Raw genomic sequence first — 7,174 nt, 5'->3', positions numbered from 1 at the left:
AGTTCTATTTTTGGCAAATATAAAAGCCTTTCACACCAAAAGTGAAATGAATAAGCCTCAGGCTGAAGGGAAAGTACATTTACGTCCGTACAGTAGAATGCAGAAGAAGACATTTTAACACACTTCAGCAATAAAAAAAACACACAGATGTTTGTCTAGAGTAATTTGTGCTTATTAGTACGGTTGAACTGGATCATCGAAGGTCAGAAGTAAAGACATTGGTTAACAGAATGGGATTAAATACATAAAGGATATTTGTGTTGTTTAACATTTAATTATTGCAGGTTTGCGTCATATTCTGAGTTGCATTATTTTTATTCATTTTGAGGAATACGGAATCTGTGTTGTTGTTTTTTGTGAGTGAGATGAATTAATGCATATTCATATTTGTTTTAGAACTACAGTAACATCTTCTGATTTCTCTCATCATGGGGACAGGAGAGCTGTCAATCAATAAATTAGAAAAAAAAAAAAACTTGCGTTACTTATTTGAAAAAGTAACTCATATATTCTCTTGTAAATTAAAAAGTAATGCGTTACTTTACTGGTTACTTGACAAAAGTAATCTGATTACGTAACTCACGTTACTTGTAATGCGTTACCCCCAATACTGATTAGGAGTTCACTGAGGCAAAATCAGTAGTTACTAGTTGGTTAATAGTGAGAAATTGTCCCCAAACTAAAGTGTGAGAACTAAAGTAGCCTATATGCATTTTACGTATCGTCTATTATACTGTTCTCATTGATTCACCTTACAAAATACCAGCGACAGCAACTGCATATTTTGCTGTTCCATTAAAAGAAAGAAAGAAACTATTTCATGTCAGGCTTTACAATTAAGACTAGGCCTATGTCTTAAAAACTCTGACAAGCTAGCCAAGGATTAATACGTTTTTAAGCACTCGAAATAATATACCAATTTACATTTTTTTGTAACTGACTTAAAAATGTAGCTGCGACTTGTAAGACTAGTTTAAGCATTTTATGCAACTGACCCCTGTGGGCAAGAGCCTACTGAATGTCCACTGGAAATACAGAAATCCCAAGAGGAGTCAGCCATCCTAATGGCTCAGTCTGCCCCCTAAACACATTTGAAATGTCCCACGAGCTTTTTCCATCCTTTAGGGTCATGAAGGTGAACAAAGCCCATCTGCAATTAAGCATCTTGGCATTTATCCTACTATAAGATTTATAGCCTAAAGTAGCCTATAGAATGGAGGAATCAGGTCATTTTCTTATGCTTTAATTAATTAGATGCGTTTACACTGTCTTTGCTGCCAACCCTGAGTTTCCTCAGTAGCTAACCATGAACACATGTTTGAATGTGTCACAGTGTCTGACATACTGTACAGTAACACTGTGTAAATAAGATGACACTAATCCGACTGAAAGTCAATTTAATGAACGCTTGTTGAGAAGCTTTGTTCCTGCTAACAGTCATAGCTTGTATAACAGCCACCATCTCAGCCCTACCAGGACAAAATCAAAACCAATAATGACTTACTTAAAGATAGTTTTCTTTGCCTTTCCCCACCGAATTACTACAAACTGAATCCTCAGTGTCCTCACAGTGGTGGTGGCCTTTACGGTGGCTCCATAGTGGCACCAAAATGCCAATGTTAGGTTTTAACATCCTCCAGTGGTTAACACGTGTAAGTGATTGTTTGTGCTGCTGTAAAACGAGGCTTATGTGCAACAATATCAAATGATAATAAAAAGATAACTACTCATATAGCCTATCCAACATAAAAAAAGTCATTAGACATAGTAACCATTACTTCTCACCTGCCAGTAATAAGTTAGTAAATTGTATATTTTTCAGTGACATTTACTTGTACTTGAACTGTTTAGATTATTGTAGAATTATAGATTTATTATTATTATTATTATTAGTAGTAGTAGTAGTAGTAGTAGTAATTGAGCATTATTTTAATAATATGAATTATGATGCCGCAGAAGAGCACAAACGTCTTTTTAATAATACGTATATTACGTGCACACAAATCTAATATATGGAATTAATACAAAATATGCTTTTATTTCTTTTGATTTAATATAGCTATTATATTATTATGTGATTGTTTGTGCTGCTGTAAAACGAGGCTTATGTGCAACAATATAAAATGATAATAAAAAGATAACTACTCATATAGCCTATCCAACATAAAAAAGTCATTAGACATAGTAACCATTACTTCTCACCTGCCAGTAATAAGTTAGTAAATTGTATATTTTTCAGTGGCATTTACTTGTACTTGAACTGTTTAGATTATTGTAGAATTATAGATTTATTATTATTATTAGTAGTAGTAGTAGTAGTAGTAGTAGTAGTAATTGAGCATTATTTTAATAATATGAATTATGATGCCGCAGAAGAGCACAAACGTCTTTTTAATAATACGTATATTACGTGCACACAAATCTAATATATGGAATTAATACAAAATATGCTTTTATTTCTTTTGATTTAATATAGCTATTATATTATTATGTGATTGTTTGTGCTGCTGTAAAACGAGGGTTATGTGCAACAATATCAAATGATAATAAAAAGATAATTACTCATATAGCCTATCCAACATAAAAAAGTCATTAGACATAATAACCATTACTTCTCACCTGCCAATAATAAGTTAGTAAATTGTATATTTTTCAGTGGCATTTACTTGTACTTGAACTGTTTAGATTATTGTAGAATTATAGATTTATTATTATTATTAGTAGTAGTAGTAGTTGAGCATTATTTTAATAATATGAATTATGATGCCGCAGAAGAGCACAAACGTCTTTTTAATAATACGTATATGACGTGCACACAAATCTAATATATGGAATTAATACAAAATATGCTTTTATTTCTTTTGATTTAATATAGCTATTATATTATTATGTGATTGTTTGTGCTGCTGTAAAACGAGGGTTATGTGCAACAATATCAAATGATAATAAAAAGATAATTACTCATATAGCCTATCCAACATAAAAAAGTCATTAGACATAATAACCATTACTTCTCACCTGCCAATAATAAGTTAGTAAATTGTATATTTTTCAGTGGCATTTACTTGTACTTGAACTGTTTAGATTATTGTAGAATTATAGATTTATTATTATTATTAGTAGTAGTAGTAGTTGAGCATTATTTTAATAATATGAATTATGATGCCGCAGAAGAGCACAAACGTCTTTTTAATAATACGTATATGACGTGCACACAAATCTAATATATGGAATTAATACAAAATATGCTTTTATTTCTTTTTATTTAATATAGCTATTATGTTATTTATTTACAAATATTATTCATTTATTTCTAGCCTAAATATGCACATTTCATCAGAACGTTTTTTCAACAACAACAAAAAAAAGGTTTTTGATTATATATAATATGAAGAAAAAAAATGCCTACATAATATTAGATATAAAAAGTTAGTTCCAGAGTTTCATTATTCAAGTCAATGTTCACATGTATTAAATGAGGGGCAGTAGGCAGTAGTATACCCACATAATCTCCTAAATCTAAATTGCACGTGCCCTTAGAGTTTGTTTAACATTACTAATAATTAGCCTGACACACAAACACTTAAACAAACGACGTAGCGTTGTTTCGGAATCCATCACTAGCCCTTTGTTTACTGTTGTTATAAAGCTGCAATATTTTGGCGATTTCTATTGGCTACGCTTATTCCCCGTGTTTTCCTATTGGCTCTTAGATACATCAAGCGCTTTCTGATTGGACAAAGGAGTCATCGCTTAGTCTACACTTCAATACCATTGGCTCAATAAGTATATAAGTGGCCCTCTACTTATTAGAGCGAGAGTAAAGTAGGTCATAGAGAATGTATACTGATACTGCCTAGCGCCGTTCATATTCGCCTGAGCATACATGCGCTTTTCTGCCTTCTTCATGTAAGTAAGACATGTTTGATTTATAAACACGCTGAACTGTGCCGTCTGTTGTTTATATGTAAATACGGCTTTACGTCTTACGCGAGATACATTTAAGTTTTTAAAGATCTAATATAATTTTATAGAATTTATGATATAATTTTCCACATTTTTAAAATACAACATTTCTGTCACAGTGCTTACAATATTAGCACTACAAAAAACCCCATCAAATTTGCTTGACAATCGCACTTTTAAATCCATGTTTGGTTATATGAGGTCAAATGTCTCGGAGAGGTTAATGTGTTTGCTCTGAATCTGAATCATAACGCTGCTTGCAGTGGCTGTGTTATATTTCTGATGAAAATATAATGGTTTACATAAAAACGTTAGCGCATATTTACAAGTAAACACATAACGATGCGCGTGCTTCTGTTGTGCTGCGTGAAGCGGTGTGGCAGGACACTAAGCTCTCGTGACATTTTCCTAAAGTAAACACCGAAGCTGTATCTCGAATACAACAATGATGTGGCTACCTAGGGGACGTTTTATAGCATTATTCGCGCTTTCAGCATCATTTTTCATCGTTACGCATCAAGTACTGTTTTGGGCATCATAGTAGCATTTTTTAACCTGGGCGTCACAGACAGGAACAATGATTTTCAGGTAGTTTCTATCAGGTAAGTAGCATTTTTAGGTATTAGACTCAGCATTTTTTAGCTTCATAGCCATGTGCAGTTTTGGGGATTTTGGAACTAAGTTAGGTCGCTTCTTAATGTCCGGTGTAAAATATATAAAGCAAAATCAATAGAGAATCATTGAATTCTCAGGTGCGTTTAACATTTTTGAGCTTGCAATGAGGCATGTGCAATTTTTTAGTGAATCATAAACACATGCAGTATTTTTGCACATCATTGGCGCATGAAACATTGCAATTTCTTGTTATAATATAATAATACAAATAATTAATTTCTTGTGTTGAATGCAGTTGTGCTGCAATGTTTCTTGCTTTTTTTTTTTTTTTTGGAAATCGTGAAAATCGTGATCTTTTTTTCAACAGAATTCTTGTCACTTTTGCATTCTTTCTGAGTAAAATTAATATTAAGTATTTCTTTTCTTTTTCTTTTTTTTTGATCTTACTGACCCAAAACTTTTCAATGACAATATGTGTATGGAAATAGTGTATTTATTTAAACACATTAAAATGTAAAAAATGTATTGTCATGCCTCTTAATATCCAATGTAAAATATTAAAGCAAAACTAGTTGAGAATCACTTTGCATGTGAAAGATGAATCCCAACACCATTCATAGAGCCTCACTTGTGTGTGTAGTATATTTGGGGATCACTGGGCAGCACAGTCGAGATGTTAGGCAGTTGTTTTTGGGGTCATATGCGCATCCAGCATCTTTAGGCATCGTACTGTAGGTGTATTCTGTATATTTGAGCTTGGGCAGCGAGTCATGTGATTTCAAGATTTTAAGCACCACAGGTGCGTTCAGCATTGTTGAGGGTTTAATAAAAGCATGCAGTATTTTTGTACATCATTGGCACGTGGAAAAATTGGCTATGATTGTGAGGCATCAGACTGTGTGGACATTATAGGTGTGCACAGCATTGTGGAGCAATTTTTGGACATCATGGGCACTGGGATTATTTTTAAGACAATCATGATGCGTTTTGGCCAAGCTCTACAGTGTTTTAGTAACCACACAGTTTTAGGCCTTAACATTTGTTTGATTTTAAGGACTTTTTGTTTATTTCTGTACACTATATTTAGTACACGATCCTCTCATTCACCGGTGTCAACAAAACTTACATTGAGAGTGTGATTTTGTGTGCACTAAAGGTGTTTACTTTTACACCTGGGTGTGTTTGTATTGTGTATGCCTATTTTATTATGCTTTTATTACTGTATGCTATTGTGTAACAAGGAACTAACTGGGGGGAAAACAAAAACAAAAACATAAGAAACGTGTTTTCCAGAAAGGACATGATATTTTTGTTGGTAATCAAGTTCAGGGAGACATGAAGAAGTTTAAAACAAAGCTGCTTTATGGTTTTTACATGGTACTCACAGATATTTTAAAGGGGTCATAGGATGCGATTTCAATTTTTCCTTTCTCTTTGGAGTGTTGCAAGCTCTTGGTGCATAAAGAAGATCTGTAAAGTTGCAAAGACTAAAGTCTCAAAACCAAAGAGATATTCTTTATTAAAGTTAAGAGTTAACCACGCCTACCTAAAACGGCTCGTTCTAACACGCCCCCACATATCTACCTCACTATGTGGGAAGATTTGCATAATGCCGCCCAAATGTTCACGCTAAGAAAGAAGGCGTGACTTTTATTCTCGCTGTAGTATTGTTGACGCTGCAGCCATGTCCTGAAGAAGCTGTGTGCTTCGTTGTGAAAGTGAAACTACTTTGTTTGGTCTTCCAAAAGAGGACGATATCCGCTTCGTCATGCCTAGAACTGATCTGTGCTGGTCGCTGAGGAAATACATCAACTTTCACCCCTGCCGCCTCAGCTCACTCTATCCCAGCCTCAGCACACGCTAAGCCGGGGTTTCCCCTCACGCTAGGCCCCTGTGTTTTTCGTTGCCACTGATGATTCAAAAGCAAGTTTTGGGCAGTATAGAGTAGCATTTGTTGTTTGTCATTTCTCCGATCACAAATGCAGACAGAGTTTTATGTTTACGTGGCACGATGCAATGCAATGCAACGCAACGCGTAAAAAGACAGTATAAATCATTATAATCTGTAATTATGTCCCCACTGGATACAACAAATGCCTCGTTTGTAATGGGTTTTAATGTTTATGTCTCGTCGCTCCGGCCGGGACACAGCATCAACAGTATGTGAGGGGCGTAACATTTCCATCTCACGCTTGAGGAATTCGGCCAATCACAACGCATTGGATAGCTGGCCAATCACAGCACACCTCGCTTTTTCAGACCGATGAGCTTTGTAAAAATCGACACGTTTCAGAAAGGCGGGGCATAGAGGAGAAACAATAATGTACAGTATGTGGAAAATAATGTGTTTTTTTTACTTTAAACTGCATAAACACATTTGGTTACACCAAATACACAACTACGGAAGTCGTGGCCTAATGGTTAGAGAGTCGGACTCGTAACTCCTCCGTGTGTGTGTGTTCACTGCTGTGTGTGTGTGCACTTTGGATGGGATAAATGCAGAGCACTAATTCCGAGTGTGGGTCACCATACTTGGCCACATGTCACGTCACAAAATAATGTTATTTTTAGCAGCATCATATGACCCCTTTAA

General features: G+C 34.7%; 1 protein-coding gene across 5 annotated transcripts in view; it reads left to right on the top strand.

Annotated features, from left to right (window-relative positions):
- Positions 1-341: 341 nt before the first annotated feature.
- The window catches only part of LOC107584701 (aryl hydrocarbon receptor nuclear translocator-like protein 1), a 24,248-nt gene continuing 17,415 nt past the window's right edge, over positions 342-7,174 (top strand). For 4 of the 5 annotated variants that reach the window (XM_016271407.1, XM_016271405.1, XM_016271404.1 and 1 more), the window contains exon 1: positions 3,831-3,909. The gene's annotated coding sequence lies outside the window, so the exon portion shown is untranslated. Of the gene's footprint in view, positions 347-3,830; positions 3,910-7,174 lie in introns of those variants that run through there. The other variant, XM_016271406.1, reaches the window with a different exon arrangement.

Source organism: Sinocyclocheilus grahami, unplaced genomic scaffold (genome assembly GCF_001515645.1).
Source record: "Sinocyclocheilus grahami isolate Dianchi unplaced genomic scaffold, SAMN03320097.WGS_v1.1 scaffold62.1, whole genome shotgun sequence".
In the NCBI taxonomy this organism is placed as follows: Eukaryota; Metazoa; Chordata; class Actinopteri; order Cypriniformes; family Cyprinidae; genus Sinocyclocheilus; species Sinocyclocheilus grahami.
The sequence above is the reverse complement of the archived record's forward strand: the minus strand, read 5'-3'. Positions and strand labels throughout refer to the sequence as shown.